The sequence below is a fragment of the Pseudonaja textilis genome, chromosome Z (assembly GCF_049901715.1).
Source record: "Pseudonaja textilis isolate UNSWEBS1 chromosome Z, rPseTex1.2, whole genome shotgun sequence".
In the NCBI taxonomy this organism is placed as follows: Eukaryota; Metazoa; Chordata; class Lepidosauria; order Squamata; family Elapidae; genus Pseudonaja; species Pseudonaja textilis.
The window spans coordinates 108,395,117-108,413,002 of NC_142008.1; positions in this window are offsets into that span (position 1 = coordinate 108,395,117).

Below are 17,886 nucleotides of genomic sequence, written 5' to 3' on the forward strand. Positions count from 1 at the left end.
AAACACAGATGTATTTTAGAAGACATTATATTCATGAGGCATTGTTTTTGAACTGGGAGAAGATAAAAAGACAATATTATTTAAAAATTCCAACATGGATATCAACTATTGAAGCTTTTTCTTATCTAATAATACAGTATAAAAAAGGAACGAACAGTTAGATATGGGGAGATATTGAATCAAAAGGGTGAATTTAAATCTGTGCAAGCATTGGCAGAACAAGGTGTAAAATGAATTGGTTTTCATATTTGCAAATACAATCTAGGCTTGATAAAGACTCTAAGGCAGAAGGTATTTATGACAAGTTGGCTGATTTAGATAAAATTTTGATGGGTACTGATGAAAAGGTAATTAAAAAGTTTATGGACATTATTAGAATTTAAATTGGAGGAGGAACAAGTCAAAGAAATGATGATTGCTTGGGCGAAAAAAATTGGATATGGGATTGATTTAGAAAAATGGCAAAAAATGTGGTCTCAAAATTCTAAAATGACAATGTCAACTGCATATAAATAAAATTTGTATAAGATGTTTTACAGGTGGCACTTACCCCTGATGAGACTTGTAAGAATGTTTAAGAATAAATTGGATAAATGCTGGAAATGTCATCAGATACCTGGTTCATATTACCATATGTGGTGGACATGTTCAGAAACAAAGAAACATTGGACTAAAATCCACTCATGGTTGGAAAAAAATGATAAAACAACATATAGACTTTAAACCAGAGATTTTTTATTGGGAGTCATACTGGACATATACAAAAAAGAACTGAAATATTTGATTGTAAATGTTTTAACAGCAGCTAGAATTGTATTTGCAAAGAACTGGAAAAATGACAAAATATCTATGCAGGAGGAAATTATCAAAAAATTGTGGACTGTGCTGAAATGAGTAGATTGACATTTGAAATTAGAGAACAAGAAGATAAGCAATTTTATATGATTTGGGATTTGTTTTACCAATGGTTGGGTCAAAAGGCATGGTAATGTAATAGACTAGATAATTTTGTGATAGAAATTTAATAGACTGATATAACACATTATATATATATCAGAAAACAAATATATATATATATATATATATATATATATATATATATATATATATATATATATATATGTATATGTATATGTATATATATGTATATGTATATGTATATGTATATGTATATGTATATGTATATGTATATGTATGTATGTGTGTGTGTATGTATGTATATATATATATATATATATATATATATATATATGTGTGTGTGTGTGTGTGTGTGTGTGTGTGTGTGTATGTATATGTATATGTATATGTATATATATATATATCTCCCCACTGGCTGAAAGTATAACACAAATTTTAACATAAAACTTGGAACATCTTGTATAAAATGATGGAATAAATAGTTTAATCATGGATGATTAATAATTGATAAATGTATAAGCATGTTAGTTCGACAGTGTGAAGACTGATATAAATTGTGAGTAAATGACTATAAAAGGATAGCACAAAAGATATGTAACCAACTGATACAGTGTATGTATATAAAATAGAAAATGGTTTTATGTTTTTATGTTCTGTATGTGTATTTTTGTTTTTAAAAATAATTTAAAAAAAGAAGTTGTGGATGGTTCATCACTGATGGCTTTCAAAAAGAGACTGCACAATCATCTGCCTGTAGTGATATAGGGTCTCCTGCTAGGGCAGGGGGTTGGACTAAAAGATCTCTGAAGTCTCTTCCAACTCTATTATTCTTTATTCTATGACTCCTTGACCTATGTCTCATTTCCATCATTTTCAGGGGCAATCTTCTCCATTAGGGGTATATTTTTTTCTAAACAACCAAGTATGCAATTTGGTATCTTTAAAAACACTAGATCTATGAACATTTAGATAACCACAGTGATCACTAATTTATAAACAAGTTGCTTTTGGGAGAAATTTTTCCTGGCCATTCTTATTCATTTATGGGATACTTGTCAGGTAAGTTACTGTAATTGAAGTTACTAACAAGGAACTCCCATATGGAATACATAAGGGTTATCTCACAATCTTCCTTTGATCCAAGGATATTGCCCAAACCAGAATCGGTCTTCCAGTTGGTGTTCTCAGTTGTGATATCTCTCAATTTCTTCAGAAAGTGTCAGTCTTCATAATCTCATACAGGAAGCCTTCCAGATATATTATTATCATGTAAATTGCAACAGGTCAAGAATATGGTGGCCAGTGTCTGTCCATTTTTTTCATGTAAGCATGGGACACCATTTCTGTCAAAGTTATGTTAATTTCTCATAATTATCAAGTCAAATTCAAGTGCTTCTGTTGAAAAATAAATCACTAAATTCTTGAGCCCTTTCTAATGGAAAGAGTAGTTTCCTTTGGACCAGGCATCACTTAGTATGATGTTCCATTTTGTTTCTAATTCTGATTCCTCTCCAACAGATATTCACAGATATTCTGAAAGTATTAAAATGGGGAAATTATTAATTTATGGAGGAAAAAACAATGTGGGATTGAGTCAGGAGGTTGAAGAAGTGGTATTAATAACACAACTATTTGACATAGTTAGTAGATAAGTAAACAGGGCCTATTACAATATAATATCTATTTTATGTTTCTTGGGTTAATCTGCAATAGGCTACCTGTCTCAGCTTAAAGTTCTGGAGCCCATCATGCCATAACTACCAACTGAAGCCATGCTTTATCCAACATGATTCTGCCTTATATACAGTAGTAAGATCTTCAATAGATGTCATTATATAATGTCCCACCACTCCCCTAAGAGTGAAATGAACTGCATAGTATGGCTTGTATATAAACATCCCATAACACAGAGATGTTTCCATTGGAGACCTAGGATATTTCACTTGGCTCTTTGGCACCTGGATTTTAATATCTGTTTCAACACCTGCCATTCAAATGGGCTCTTGTTGAACTTGATGACCATCTAGGAGGAATGATGACCATTATTATTGCTACTTGTATTGATTATTCCTTTTATGTAAGATTGTTCTTATTTTTCATTAATAAATAGGTTGAGGATATACTATATTATTGCTATTCTAAATAAGTAAATATTTGAAAATATACTTGAGATACTTATTTAACTAGAAAAAAATTAGAGTAATATCAGTTGATATTATCAGTTCTGCTTCAGATAACGTATGACCTTACACTGTTCAATGATAGTTTCAACAAGAGGAAGTCTCTTTAATTCCACCACTGACTAATTGCATCACATTTGCCTTGGAAGGAATGAGGCATTTCTGGATTGAAAGAATTAGTCAGTAACATTACCGTTGCCTGAGGGATGCCCAGTTGGGGATTCCTTTCATGTCCATGGCAAGAGCTAGAGGGGAGGATGAGAGCTCATCCCACCCCATGGCAGCACTTGGATCTCAAACATAGGCTTGTCAAGCCAGTGTCCTAACTGCACAATATTGATAAAAACAAGGTTTTTTTGAAAAAAAGATTACAATTGTCCTATTTTATAAGTAAAATCCAAAAATAAACAGTGTTCCTTCCTCCCCACCTTGCTGCTCTTCTGGGAGGTGGGGTTGTGCAGGAGCTAACTCCACATGGGAGGAACATCCTTCCGATGTGCTCTGAAAGGGAAGGTGGAGACTCTCACTGGGCTGCTTCTCAAAGCCCCGCTGCCGCCATCACCCATGGGCTCCAAAAGGGAGGACGGATGGATGTTTCAGGGCTGCTGCTTTCTTCAAACCAGTAGTAAAATTTTTTGAATCCCACCACTGAATGAAACCCCTCACTTCTTACTGAACATCACTCTAGGATACAGAATGTATGATAACTATGCTGGAAGATATACCTCGTATGCCACAATAAAACTTTTTTCCAGACAGAAGAAATTTATCCCCAATTATAAGTGTGAAATTCAGAACAAACCTAATTTCAGTCATCGTAACACTTTATTCTCTTTCACAATGGCATGTATTTTGTTTTCCTAAGGTTGAGAGAGACAGAGACGGAGAGATTGACACAAAATTATACAGCTGGGTTACATTCCTAGCCAAAATTACAATTCATTCAAAATAAGAGGTGGTGAACTGAAAGCACTAAGCTAAGAAGTGTTTAGAAGGTTTTTTTTCCTGAATTAATCTTTGGAACTATACTTGTATACACACACACACACACAAACACACACACGGAGTATCTCTCAGAAGTGAGTTCACCCCCTCACATTTTGTAAATATTTAAGTATATCTTTTCATGTGACAACACTGAATAAATGACATTTGGCTATAATGTAAAATAATGAGTATACAGCTTGTATAACAATGTAAATGTGCTGTTGTCTCAAAATAATGCAACACACAAACATTAATGTCTAAACCCTTGGCAACAAAATGAGTACACCCCTAAGTGATAATGTCCAAATTGGGCCCAAAGTGTCAATATTTTGTGAGGCCAATATTATTTTCCAGCACTGCCTTAACCCTCTTGGGCATAGAGTTCACCAGAGCTTCACAGGTTGCTACTGGAGTCTTCTAGTCCTCCTCTGTGATGATATCAAAGATCTGGTGGATGTTAAAGACCTTGCACATCTCTACCTTCTGTTTCAGGATGCCCCACAGAGACTCAATAGGGTTTAGTTCTGGAGATATGCTTGGCTAGTCCATCACCTTTACCCTCAGCTTCTTTAGCAAGGCAGTGGTCATTTTGGAGGTATGTTTGAGGTTGTCACCTGCAACCGAGTCTCTGAAGGGAGGGGATCATGCTCTGCTTTAGTATGTCACAGTACATGTTGGCATTCATGTTACCCTCAATGAACTGGAGCTCCCTGGTGCTGGCAGCACTTGTACAGCCCCAGATCATGACATTCCTACTACCATGCTTGACTGTAGGCAAGACACACTTGTCTTTGTACTCCTCACCTGGTTGCCACCACACACCCTTGACACCATCTGAACTAAATAAGTTTGTCTTGGTCACAGTGGACCACAGGACAGCATACGGCATATGGTCTGAGCACTGACAGGCTGATCTCTCCCCACCACCTTCAACGTCTGCAGCAATCCTGGCAGCACTCAGACATCTATTTCCCAAAGCCAACCTCTGGATATGACAATGAGCACGGGGATTCAATTTCTTTGGTCAACCATGACAAGGCCTGTTCTGAGTGGAACCAGTCCTGTTAAACCACTGTATGGTATATTGGCAATTTTCTTATAGCCTAGGCCATCTTTATGTATAGCAACAATTCATGTTTTCAGATCCTTAGAGAATTCATTGCTATGAGGTGCCAAGTTGAACTTCCAGTGACCAGTATGAGTGAGTGAGAGAGATAACACCAAATTTAACATACCTGTTCCCCTTTCACACCTGAGACCTTGCAACACTATGGAGTCACATGATACCAGGGAGAAAAAAATAGCTACTTGGTGCCATTGAAGTCGATGCTATGACCTGTTGCTTTTATGTGTTGGACTAGTGAGGAAATGTGTTCCAGCTTTTTTTTACTGAATTTTTGTGTTCATCCAGGCAGGATGTGGGAGAGAAAACTGAAAAAAATATGTGCACATTCTAACAATTGAATAAATATATAATTAAGGGAAATCAATTACAAGCAGGAGTTTTCTTACATCAAATGAGCCTAACTTGTGAAAACAAGGGAAATGACCTCTGCTTCTTATTTGAGTATTTTCTTCCATCTCATTTGTACATAACTATATTATACTTAATGGACTATGGTATCAGTGGGGATCAGTGGTGGGATTCAAAATTTTTAACTACTGGTTCTGTAAGCGTGGCAGGGGAAGGATACTGTAAAATCTCCAGTCAGAAGTGATATTTGCTGGTTCTCTGAACTACTCAAAATTTCCACTATCGGTTCTCCAGAACTGGTCAGAACCTGCTGAATACCACCTCTGGTAGGGATGCAACTATAAATATTTAAGAGAAAGGAAAAGACAAATAAATATATCCTCCATCAAGCAAGGTAGAGCATTGTTAACAAAGCTTATACCATAGATGCAAAAGCTTGACATCTCCCAACAAATGGATGTAGCCTATTGTGAAAATACAATTATCAAAATAAATGAGGAAATAGATGTAGCCGATAGATATTTCTGCATAATAAGTCTGTAAGATTCTTTTAACAAGTGGTTCACTTCATATTCAAAGATTAAAAGTTTAAAGATTAAAAGACAGTGTCACAATGCTGGTTTTGTCTTTTGTCTCTTCTTCAAACCTATTGATGATATCAATGAAATATGCAATTTTTATTCATCTCAATTTTTTTACATTTCTTTGAACATATATGGTTTTTCTCTACATAAGAATGATAGCTCTGAAGCACATTCTTTCTATCAGATGGCCACAAATGGGGACCTTTCTTATACACATGTGCTTTGTTTTATTACTAGGTGTGATAAAAATATTATTTAGTGATAAAATGTTCCTTGCAACTCAGAAAGAAATTGGAGTTTTAAAAATACACATATTATCTGACTAGTAATTATTTTAAAAGACAGTGATTAATTCTGTTCCCATAAGAACTTTCCTGCAAGCTTGGTAAACCCTAGCAAATCTAAGAGCTGAGACAAAATAAAATGTACAAATGTTTACAACTTCATTGGAAAATGGATCACTGAAAGAAAGTAGTGAATGTTTAAATCAGATTTGAGCGATAGTGGCTACACTTCAGAATAAGATTAAAAAGTAGATCATTTATAAATAACTGGGAACTGAAATAACAATGGCACAAAGGTTGCTTTTAATCCTGATCTTATGTATGACTGAAATGGCAAAATGTACTAGCAATGAACCACTTGCTTTTGTGCACAATTACTTTCAAACCAGTGATTTTATCATTGGTGGTGTTATGTCTTTGGAACTGGTTGGAGTCCCCAACCAGATCCGCTGTTTGAGCGGGAGCACCAGCCGCTCCCATTGGCTGGCTCCATTTGACAGTCGGCTATAAAAGCCAGCTGTCGAGCAGAGCCAGTCCGTTGTCGCCAGCTAACCTGCTAGTTAGAGGCAGATGCAGCAACCCTTTATTCCCTGTAATAAAGCCTGTTCGTTGTTCACTCTGGCTCTTGCCTCTTCCTTCCATCGCTCTACAACACTGGCGATGAGGATGGGATGTGATCGAAGGCTAGCCAGACGTGTTTTTCAAAAGAGTTGTGGTCACTGAAGAGCGAAGCCACGGGCGCTGAAGCAGCAGCCACCAACGCTCACAAAGAGCATGAAATTTTAAAAGCCTCCGTAGCTTTTTGAGCTGTAGTCACTGAAAGCGAAGCCACGGGCGCTGTAGCCGCAGCCGCCGGCGCTCACAAAGAGCGTGAAATTCAAAGAGCCGCCGTAGCCTAGAGAGACAGGCACCGCCTACACTCTTCTAAGAGCGCGATTTTCAAAATACGACTGAAGAAGACGAACCCTGCATTTTCAAAATGAACGCTAATCCAGCATTCCCACCATTCAAGCCAACCGAGGAAACGTGGGACTCATACAAAAATTGTTTCAGCTATTTCCTTGATGCCATCGGTTTAGCTGATGCCGCTGAACACAGGAAGAAATCCTACTTCCTCAGCTATTGCGGGGCTGCAGTTTTTGACACCACTACAGCACTAGTCGCCCCTCGCGCTATCAGAAGCGTACCGTGGGATGAACTCCAAGAAATCCTCTCCAACCACTACTCGCCAAAGCCATCTCAGATAGCCAGGAGATTCGCCTTCAGAATTAGAAAACAGGCAGAGGGTGAGTCAATCAACGAGTATATGGCAGCTCTGAGGACAGCTGCCTTGCAGTGTGGGTTCAAAGACTATCTAGAAGACATGTTGTTGGACCAGATCATCTGTGGGGTCAGGGACCTGAGGCTCCAAAGACGGTTACTAGCAAAAAAGGACTTGAACCTAGCTCTTGCCATAGAGGAAGCCCAAGCTGCTGAGCTCTCTGCCCAATCAGCAGCTGAAATTCAAGGTACTCTGTTAAAGCCCAGCAGTTCCACCATCCATTCAGAGGAAGTGCTCAGTGATGAAGACCCCACAGACTCATCAGACATCAACCGTCTTAAGCAACAGAAGCCTTCACAGGTAGGAGCGGGGCAGAGAAACAACTTCGCCCCCAGACAACCTTCCATTTGCCTAACCTGCAGAGGCTCCCACTCTAGGGCATCCTGCAGGTTTAAGAACGCCATCTGCCTAAATTGCCAAAAGAAGGGTCACCTCGCTAGAGTCTGCCAAGCAGGGCGTACCTTGCCTCAGAGATCTCCACCACCTTCTAACTCCCAAAGGCAAGTGGAGGACTGCTATACCTGCTACCACGCTAACCATACTTCCCAGACTCCCAATAAAATCAAAATCTCTATTTCTTTAAAAGGTAAACCCTGCAGGATGGAGGTAGACACAGGATCGGCACTTTCAATGATCTCCTGGGATACCCTGAAGAAGATCCAGCCCAGACTGTTGAAGAAGCAGCTACAGAGATGCCACCTGACACTGCGGGACTACCAGGGCAAGAACATCCCTGTCCTCGGGAAAGGCAAGTTTTTAGTTCAATTCCAAGCCTTTAAAGGCCATTTGCCTTTAGTGGTTGTTAATGGTGCCCTCCCCAGTCTGTTGGGGCTAGATTGGTTCCCCTCCCTCAGCCTTAGTGTAACTGGGATCCATGCTGTCTCAACTTCTGACGTAGATGCACTATTTTCAGATTACTCTGATGTGTTTAGCAGCGACCTGGGTTGCTATTCTGGCACCCCCATCTCCTTCTCTGTGGACCCTCAGGCAATTCCTCTGCGCCTTAAGCCACGCAGGGTGCCCTTCACCATCCGTCCCAAGTTAGACGCAGAACTAGATAAGCTACTAAAGCAAGGGGTGTTAGAAACAACTGATTTTGCCAAATGGGAGACCCCCATAGTCACCCCACTCAAGAAAGATGGCAGTTTAAGAATCTGCGCAGACTATAAAACCACCCTCAACTGCTACCTACAGGTCAGCGCATACCCTGTCCCGGTTATTCAGCACCTGTTACACACCTTCGAACCCGGCACCATCTTCGCCAAGTTAGATATGTCCCAGGCATACCAACAGTTCCCTGTTGATGATCAGACAGCTGAATTACAAACCATAGTCACACATAGAGGGGCATTCAAGTGTAAACGCCTCCAATTCGGTGTAAGTGTAGCCCCGGGTATATTCCAATCACTTATGGAAAGGATTCTCCAAGGTCTCCCAGGGGTTGTCCCTTATTTCGATGACATCTTAGTCTCAGCAATTAACAGACCTCAGCTCATACAGAGGGTCAGAGCAGTTCTAGAGAAGTTTAGGCAGCATGGCCTCAAACTTAAAAGGAGAAGTGCGCCATCGCACTAGGCAAGTGGACTTTCTGGGATATAGGATGAAGACGCCTCTGGCATCCACCCAATCGAATCCAAGGTAAAGGCCATCCATGAGGCACCCACACCAACTAACAAGACAGAGCTCCAAGCTTTTCTGGGGCTACTAAACTTTTACGCCTCATTTCTCCCGCACAAAGCATCTATCGCTGAACCCTTACACAGGCTGTTAGACAAAGACTCCCCTGGCATTGGGGACCCAAAGAAGCCCATGCTTTCAAGTCAGTCAAATCCTTACTTACATCGGATGCAGTTTTAATTCAATTTGATCAACGACTCCCCTGGTCCTAGCTGCTGATGCATCCCCTTTTGGGATTGGGGCAGTCCTAAGCCACAGACTTCCCAATGGTTCTGAGGCGCCAATTGCCTTCTTCTCTAGGACCTTCTCTACGGCAGAAAGGAACTACAGTCAAATAGATAAAGAGGCCCTGGCTGCGGTGGCTGCAGTTAAAAAGTTTCACGAATTTTTGTTTGGGCACCATTTTGAACTTGTAACTGACCATAAACCTCTCCTGGGACTCTTATCAGGGGATAAACAAACCCCGCAAGTACTATCACCTAGAATGACCAGATGGACTTTGTTCCTGGCTGCTTACTCATTCAAGTTGGTGCATCGACCCGGCAAAAACTTGAGTCACGCCGATGCCCTTAGTCGCTGCCCCCTACCAGTCCCAGTCGAAGACCCAGCACCGGTTCACGCCATTTTTGAAGTTAATGAACTTAAATTACCAGTTACAGCCGAGGACATTGCTGCGCACTCAAAAAAAGACAAGATAATTGCCCAGGTTCTGGACTGGGTGGGAAGGGGGTGGCCAGAAGCTCAAGGTACCAATGACTTTGCTCCTTTTAAAACCCATCAGCAGGAACTATCGAAGCTACAGGGATGCCTGTTGTGGGGTATACGGGTAGTCATCCCAGCCACTCTTCGTGTACCCATCCTGAAGGTGCTTCACGAGGGCCACCCGGGCATCATAAGGATGAAGGCTCTGGCCCGCAGCTACGTTTGGTGGCCCGGCATGGATGCCCAAATCGCCAGCTGGGTAAGCTCATGCCAACCTTGCCAAGAAACCAGTGCTGCCCCACCAGCTGCCATGCCCACCAGGTGGGAGAGTGCTAGTGCCCCTTGGTCCCGCCTGCACATCGACCTGGCTGGACTGGTGCATGGCAGGACCTTCTTGGTGGTTGTGGACTCCTACTCCAAGTGGATAGACCTGGCCCTGCTACCTCAACTACCACCTGCGATAGTTAAGGCTCTGACCCGCTTATTCGCTACCCATGGACTCCCTGACACGCTGGTGTCTGACAATGGCCCGCAGTTCACGTCATGTGAGTTCAGTATGTACGTTGCTAACTTGGGCATCCGACACATCCTTACAGCTCCCTTTCACCCGCTAGCAACGGGATGGCTGAGAGGGCAGTCAGGTCAGCCAAGGAGGCACTCGCCAGGTTTGGCCAGGAAAACTGGCACTCTAAACTGTCACGTTACCTTCTGAGCCAACATGCGACGCCATGCACCACTACTAATAAATCCCCTGCCGAACTCTTGATGGGAAGACGCCTTGGACCACCCTGGACAGGTTGCACCCCCACTACTGCCCAGACGCCCCTTTAGGGTCTGACAGTCTGGTCAGGGACTTTGCCCTGCATGACCTGGTGTACACCAGGAATTATGCAGGGGATCCTTGTGGTACCTGGTCAAGTCATATCGGTCACAGGTCCGAGATCCTACAGGGTCCTCCTGGAAGATGGACGCTTGTGGCGGAGACACGTGGACCAACTCAGAAGGCGATGGAGAGGTGCGACCGTGATCGACCCAGCCCAACCTTCCAGCACCAGGGATTCCCTGCCGGTGCCAATCTGCTCAGACGGAAGCTCCCTGCGGGACCCGGTCTACCCCGTCGACCAGGAGAGTTTGCTGGAGGACCCGAGTTCCCGACCAGAGTCACCGAGCCTGCAGCCAAGCGGAGCTGTTTGCCAGCCGGACCTAGCGACTCACCCAGGTCAGCCCGAACTGGGGGACTTACCGAACTCGCAGAACATTACACCTGACCAAGGCCATTCCCCAACAACCTCCGAGGCGTTTCCCGGGGGCAAGGACTTGGTGCCAGCCAGCAGTTTACCCAGGTTGCGACGTTCTGGTCGCCAGCGCAGACAACCGACTTATCTAAAGGATAAGGAAAGGAGTGTTATGTCTTTGGAACTGGTTGGAGTCCCCAACCAGGTCCGTTGTTTGAGCGGGAGCACCAGCCGCTCCCATTGGCTGGCTCCGTTTGACAGTCGGCTATAAAAGCCGGCTGTCGAGCAGAGCCAGTCCGTTGTCGCCAGCTAACCTGCTAGTTAGAGGCAGATGCGGCAACCCTTTATTCCCTGTAATAAAGCCTGTTCGTTGTTCACTCTGGCTCTTGCCTCTTCCTTCCATCGCTCTACAACAGGTGGCATCACATCTCTTATCACCATCCCTACAATTCCTCCTTCCTTTGGTGAAGATCCCCACTATTTATTTAATGATGACTTTCTGTGAGCAATCTTCTTTCTTTCCCCACTCTTTCAATCTGTGTGCATGTGTGGGAGTGCTCATTTATAGCATCTGATTATATTTATTACAATTATTGAAAATGATTCATATTGAAATTATGTACATAAACTACGTGTCATTTTTTTGTACTGCATATGATCTTTGAGGGTTGAACTAAAGAAAGAAATCAGTCAATGATTTAAGTAGCAATCAGGTACTGATTAGTTGGGATTAAATGGTTGGGATTAAAGAAATTGACTTTGAGACTAGTTGTCTAGCAAATAACTAAGTGAAGTTAAACATTATAATGGCTGTTTTTATTTAATTGCAACAAACCATGCTTAGGAGAAAGAGTTTAGAAGGAAAATGTACACAAACCATTAGCTTTTTAAAGTGTATATTTTTTAGTTTACTTGTGGAATTAAAATTCTTACATCATGCTAATAAAAATGTGGTTCTTTTTAAAAAAGTGGTGGGGAGGGACAGACACAGAAAACTATAGATCAATCAGCCTAATAGCAATCCTGGAAAAAAAATATATAAAAAAAACAGATCTGTGAGCATCTAGAAACAAAAAAAGTTACAACTGGAAGCCAGCATGGGTTTGTTAAAAACAGATCATGCCAAACCAATCTTATTTTGTTCTTTGACAAAATGATTAAATTAGAGAATCAGCAAAATACTGTGGACATTATGCATTTGACAAAGTAGATTACAACTTGGTAAATTAGAAAAATATGGGATAGACAGCATCATCACCAGATGGATTTCTAATTGGCTGACACCATACTCAATAAGTAGTCCTTAATGATACTACATATACATGTGGGGAAGTAAGCTATGGGGTACCACAAGTTTCCGTTTTTAGGGTCAGTACTCTTTGATACATTAATAAATGACTTAGATGAGGGAATAGAAGAGGAATTCATCAAATTTGCAGGTGACAGTAGGACAAGTTCAGGATCCAAAAACATCTTGACAGATTTGAACAATGGGCCCTATCCAACAACAAGCAATTTAATAAGGGAAAAAAAGCAAAGTTTTATACCTAGACAGGAAAACCAAATGTTCAAATACATATTAGATGAAACTTGGCTCAAAAACAGTAACTGTGAGAGGGACCATAGAGTCCTAGTGGATGATCATTTAACCATGAGCCAGTAGTGTGCAGCAACAGCCAAAAGAGTTAATACAATCTTTGGTTTTATAAACAGAGTCATAAAATCTAAATCACATGAAGTATTAGTAATGCTTTATAAATCCTTAATAAAATCACTCCTGGAATCCTGCATCGAGTATGGGCCACCACATTACAAAAAGGTTATTAAGATTTTGGAAAATGTGCAAACAAAAGCAACTAAGATGATTAAAGACCTGGAGAGAAAAACATACGAATGGCTTCAGGAATTGGGTTTGATTAGTCCAGAAAAAACAAGGACTTGGGGGAATATGATAGCACTATTCTAGTATTTGAGGGGCTGCCACAAAGAAGAGATGGTAAACTTATTCCTAAAGCACCAGAAGGCAAGACAAGAAACAAAAGATGGAAACTAATCAAGGGAGAGACTAAAAGGACTAGAAGACCTCCACAATCACTTCTAGTTCTAATCTGATTAATGATATTAGGTTAGAAACCAGGTTTAGAATTTAGTCTCACCTTAGATAAAAAGCCAATTAGGAGATCCTGGGCCATACTGTCTTTTAGCCTAGAAAGAAGGCAATAGCAAACCAGTTCTGAAATCTTGCAGGGACTTGTTCAGGCAGTCCCCAGAAGCCAAGACTGATTTGCAAACACAAAAAGCAAAGAACAAACAACAACAACAACAAAACCAAAGATATTGTGCTATAAATCTCTGACTATAATTCTGAATCTACTTTGACTACATCATCCCCCCAAATAAAATGAAATGTTAAAAAGCTATAAATTTACAGTATGTTAAATATTTGCAAAATTATATGAATTTTTTTCCATTGCATATATCTCTTTTTTCTAAATTGTTGATCCCTAAAGGATATGTTTTTGCCCAAGATATACCCAGAATATTTCTACAGATAATCCTCCTTTTTCAGCAGTTTGTTTAGTGACTTTTCAAATTTAGAATGGTACTGAAAAGAGTGACTAATGACCTTTTTTGACACTTATGACCATTGCAGCATTCCCATGGTCACATGATTTACATTTGGATGCTTGACAACTGACTCACATTTATGACAATTGCAGTGTCATCATTTAAATAATTTAACAAACGTTTCACTTAGTAACATAAATGTTGGACTCAATTGTGGTTGTAAGTTGAGGACTATTTGTATAAATGGTAGTGGTTAACACTCCTTCCTGTTCATTTACAAGGCCTTACCCATTTCATCATGTACAGAGAGCTGTCTCCCTGGTTATTTCAAACAAAAGCAAGAAGGAAAGCAGTTTTGCTGTTGTGACTGCTTCCGGGGTCCTGAAGGAAGAATTTCAAGTCAGCATGGAGCTTTTAGGTACAAGTGACTGATTAATTTCAAGTACTGTACTTAGGAGAAAGATTGAGGAATACTGACCAAAGATGGAATAAAAGTTTTTATTCTAATAAAGTTAGCATTTCATATCTCTGTGGTATCAGAGGAAGCCTAATGAAAAGACTACAGCAGACATAAAAAAAAATTCTATTTATTGCTTTTTAATTTTTAGATAAAAGGGGTTCAGGTATTATTTCAGGGTCATAAGGGATGATGCCAAATTTATAAATAATTCAAGGCATCTTATTGTATTCAAACTCTCTCTGTACTGGATTTTTGGGGCTTAGCAATTTATTTTGTCATGAAATGTAACTCTACAATATTGCCTATATCTCTTAGCAGTAACAAATATGTGCAACCAGTAAAAAGTGGAATTAAACCCTCCTTGGTAGAGGAGGATTAGAATTAAACCCTCCTTTGCTGTTCTTCTGAATTGCAACATCAATTACTCTTAAGCAGATTTTCACATAGGAGTTTCTGTCCTATGTGGAATAAACAGTGCAAGCTAATTACATCAGGAAAATTTCTTAAATAAGGAACATATCTGCAATTTTTTAAAATCTTAATTTTATGGTTTTATGTTCTTGATCAACAAAGGATAATTTCTTAGCTCACAATCACAGCTGAACTAACCTTTTCTTCTTTAGGAAAGGTCTCTGTACATTATATAATGCATATAATATGCATACATTTAATGTATTGTATGTATATCTCTCATTATTTAGATAACATACATTAAATATTTATGCATAGTAGATGTTTATCAGAAGATAACAGTGATAATACATTGAGTAATCCCTATCCTTATCCCTTTCATCTCTACTTCTCCCTATCTCTATTTCTATCTCTATTATCTCTACCTCTATCTCAATCACCCCTATCTCTATTCTCTAGCTCTATCATCTCCATTTCTCTATATTATCTATATCTATTTATGAATTACATGAAGGGATTGTGTTATTGATAATTACTAATTAAACTGGAATAAATCATGAGACAGTAATCATAGCTGAATCAACTTTTTTACCTTTAGACACAGATACCTGCTATGAATGTCCACAAGATCAATATGCAAGCAAGAAGCGTGACTCATGCATTAGGAAGATAATTACCTTCCTGTCCTATGAAAATTATTTGGGGATGAGCTTAGCTCTATTGGCTATTTCTTTTTCTCTCGTCACTCTTTTATTACTAGTAACATTTGTGAAACATCATAACACCCCCATTGTCAAAGCCAACAACTGGGATCTCACCTACATGCTCCTTGTCTTTCTATTGCTCTGCTTCCTCTGTATATTTCAGTTCCTCATTCCACCTGGGAATATCATTTCTCTTCTCTGACAAATTAGCTTTGCCATTATCTTCTCTATGGCTGTATCTTGTGTATTGGCAAAAACCATCATTGTGCTTTTAGCATTCATAGCCACCAAACCAGGGTCCAGAGTACGGAAGTGGGTAGGGAGAGAATTGGCCATCTCCATTGTCCTTTTTTGTCCCTTTATTCAGGCAGCCATTTGTTCAATTTGGTTGGCAACATGTCCTCCATTCCCAGAAATGGACCTATATTCAGAAACTACAGAAGTTGTATTACAATGCAATGAAGTCTCAGTAACTATGTTTTACTCTGTCCTGGGTTATATGGGCTTCCTGGCAAGTCTGAGCAGTTGGCACATAAAACAAGGCAGCACCAGACCATTGGAGAAGTGGAGCCTCCAGCAGCTGCCCCTTTGGCCAGCTGATCTCCTCCTCCTTGGCCATACAAAACAAACAGGTGGAGAAAGAGAAGACTAGCCGGCCAATTTGGGGAAGATTTCTGTGCTGAAAAGGCAACTGAAGACTGAAAAACAGTCACCTTCAGCAGCCGCCTCTTTGGCCAGCTGATCTCCTCCTTGGCCATACAAAACAAACAGGTGGAAAAAGAGAAGACTAGCCAGTCAATTCGGGGAAGATTTCTGTGCTGTGAAAAAGGCGGCTATTGATCTCTGGCTTTGCTTTGCTTCTCCAACAGTCTGTCACAGCCCTGTTCTATGCACTGGCTGCTCAGACTTGCTGGGCCTGGCAAACAGAACAGGGCATGCTTTTTTCGGTGAAGTTGCTGGATTGCTGGATTGCAGCTGCACTGAAAAAAGCATGCAGCAGCTGAAGGCATCTCACAACAAGGGGGGCAAGAAGCCCCAGGACATGTGGTCACCTGCTGGCTGGCTGGGCCAGGCTGGAAGAGGCATGTCTGCCAGGAGAAGGAAGAAAGCATGCTCCAGGAAGGTGGGCACTGCACAAGCAGGTGGATGTCTCAGGATCACTTAAAGGTTGACTTTAAGAGTGCCCCCATGGAAGAAGCCAAGAACTGAGAGGAAACATAGTGGCAGGGGTGTGTGACAGGCTGTGTGTCCCTCCACAAAGAGTGTGAAGGGAGGCAGACACCATGCCTCTGAGGAAAAGAGGTGCTGAATCCCTGGCTGTCACCCAGGAGGGAACCCCAGAGGGAGCCATCACATGCTCCTGTCGCCCCTGCCAGCACTCCTTTTGCTCTTGTTCTCAGTTTCTTCCATGGGGCTCTCTTAAAGTCAATCTTTAAGAGCTGGAAGATGTTTCATTAGATCTCCACCAACTCATCATTGGGAGAGATGTAGCCCCTGAATTCACAAGAAGTCTTGGGCAAAGTTCTCTGACTTTTAAAACGCATCTATGTGGTGTCTGCCTCCCTTCACACTCCTTGTGCATGCTGGGAGCGCCTAACCGGAGCGAGAGAGAGTGAAGTTGAGTGCTATGAGGTGAGTGCCTTGGCTTCATCTCTTGTGCCTCACAGTCTCCCTGAGCTGGTGTGATTCTTTACTTGGGCAGACAGATGGCTGCAGCAGCAACAGGCAGAACCGCAACAAGGTACAGTAAGATTTGGTGGTGCAAATTTATCTCCTAGGGACTTCTGGCAAAAAACAAAACAAAAATCACCCCAAAACAAAACCCATTTGGTAGGCAGACTTGGCAGGCAGTCATGATCTTTAGTCGGGCTTTTTGGGGGTCAGCCCAAGGGTGGGGGGGAGGTATGCAGGAAATCACCCTGTATCTGCAGCATCAGTCATGTGACTGAGAGCGCGTGGCCAACTCAACATCACTCATAGCAAGGTGCCTCACCACCTTGCCAGGTTGGCCACGCCCACCCAGTCAAATGACCACCAAGCCACGCCTACCAAACAAGCCACGCCCACAGAACTGGTAGTAAATTTTTTTGAATCCAACCACTAAATACGATGTCTTTGAAGAAGTTCTCTTCCACCTACAAACTGACAATTATATATTCTAGTGGATAAGAAACACGGCACAAAAACTCATATTTAGGAGGAGTTTGATCCTTAGCAGCAAATCCTTTAAAATTGCCAGAACTGATGAACATTCTTGGATGAGGAGCAAAACATTGTCTTCTTCTTCAGGGTGAAAAATCAATCCAATTGAAAAGGCACCTTTGAAATACTTTCAAATTATGTCAAAAATATCACAAAGTAACCTTGACACTGTGATGAAA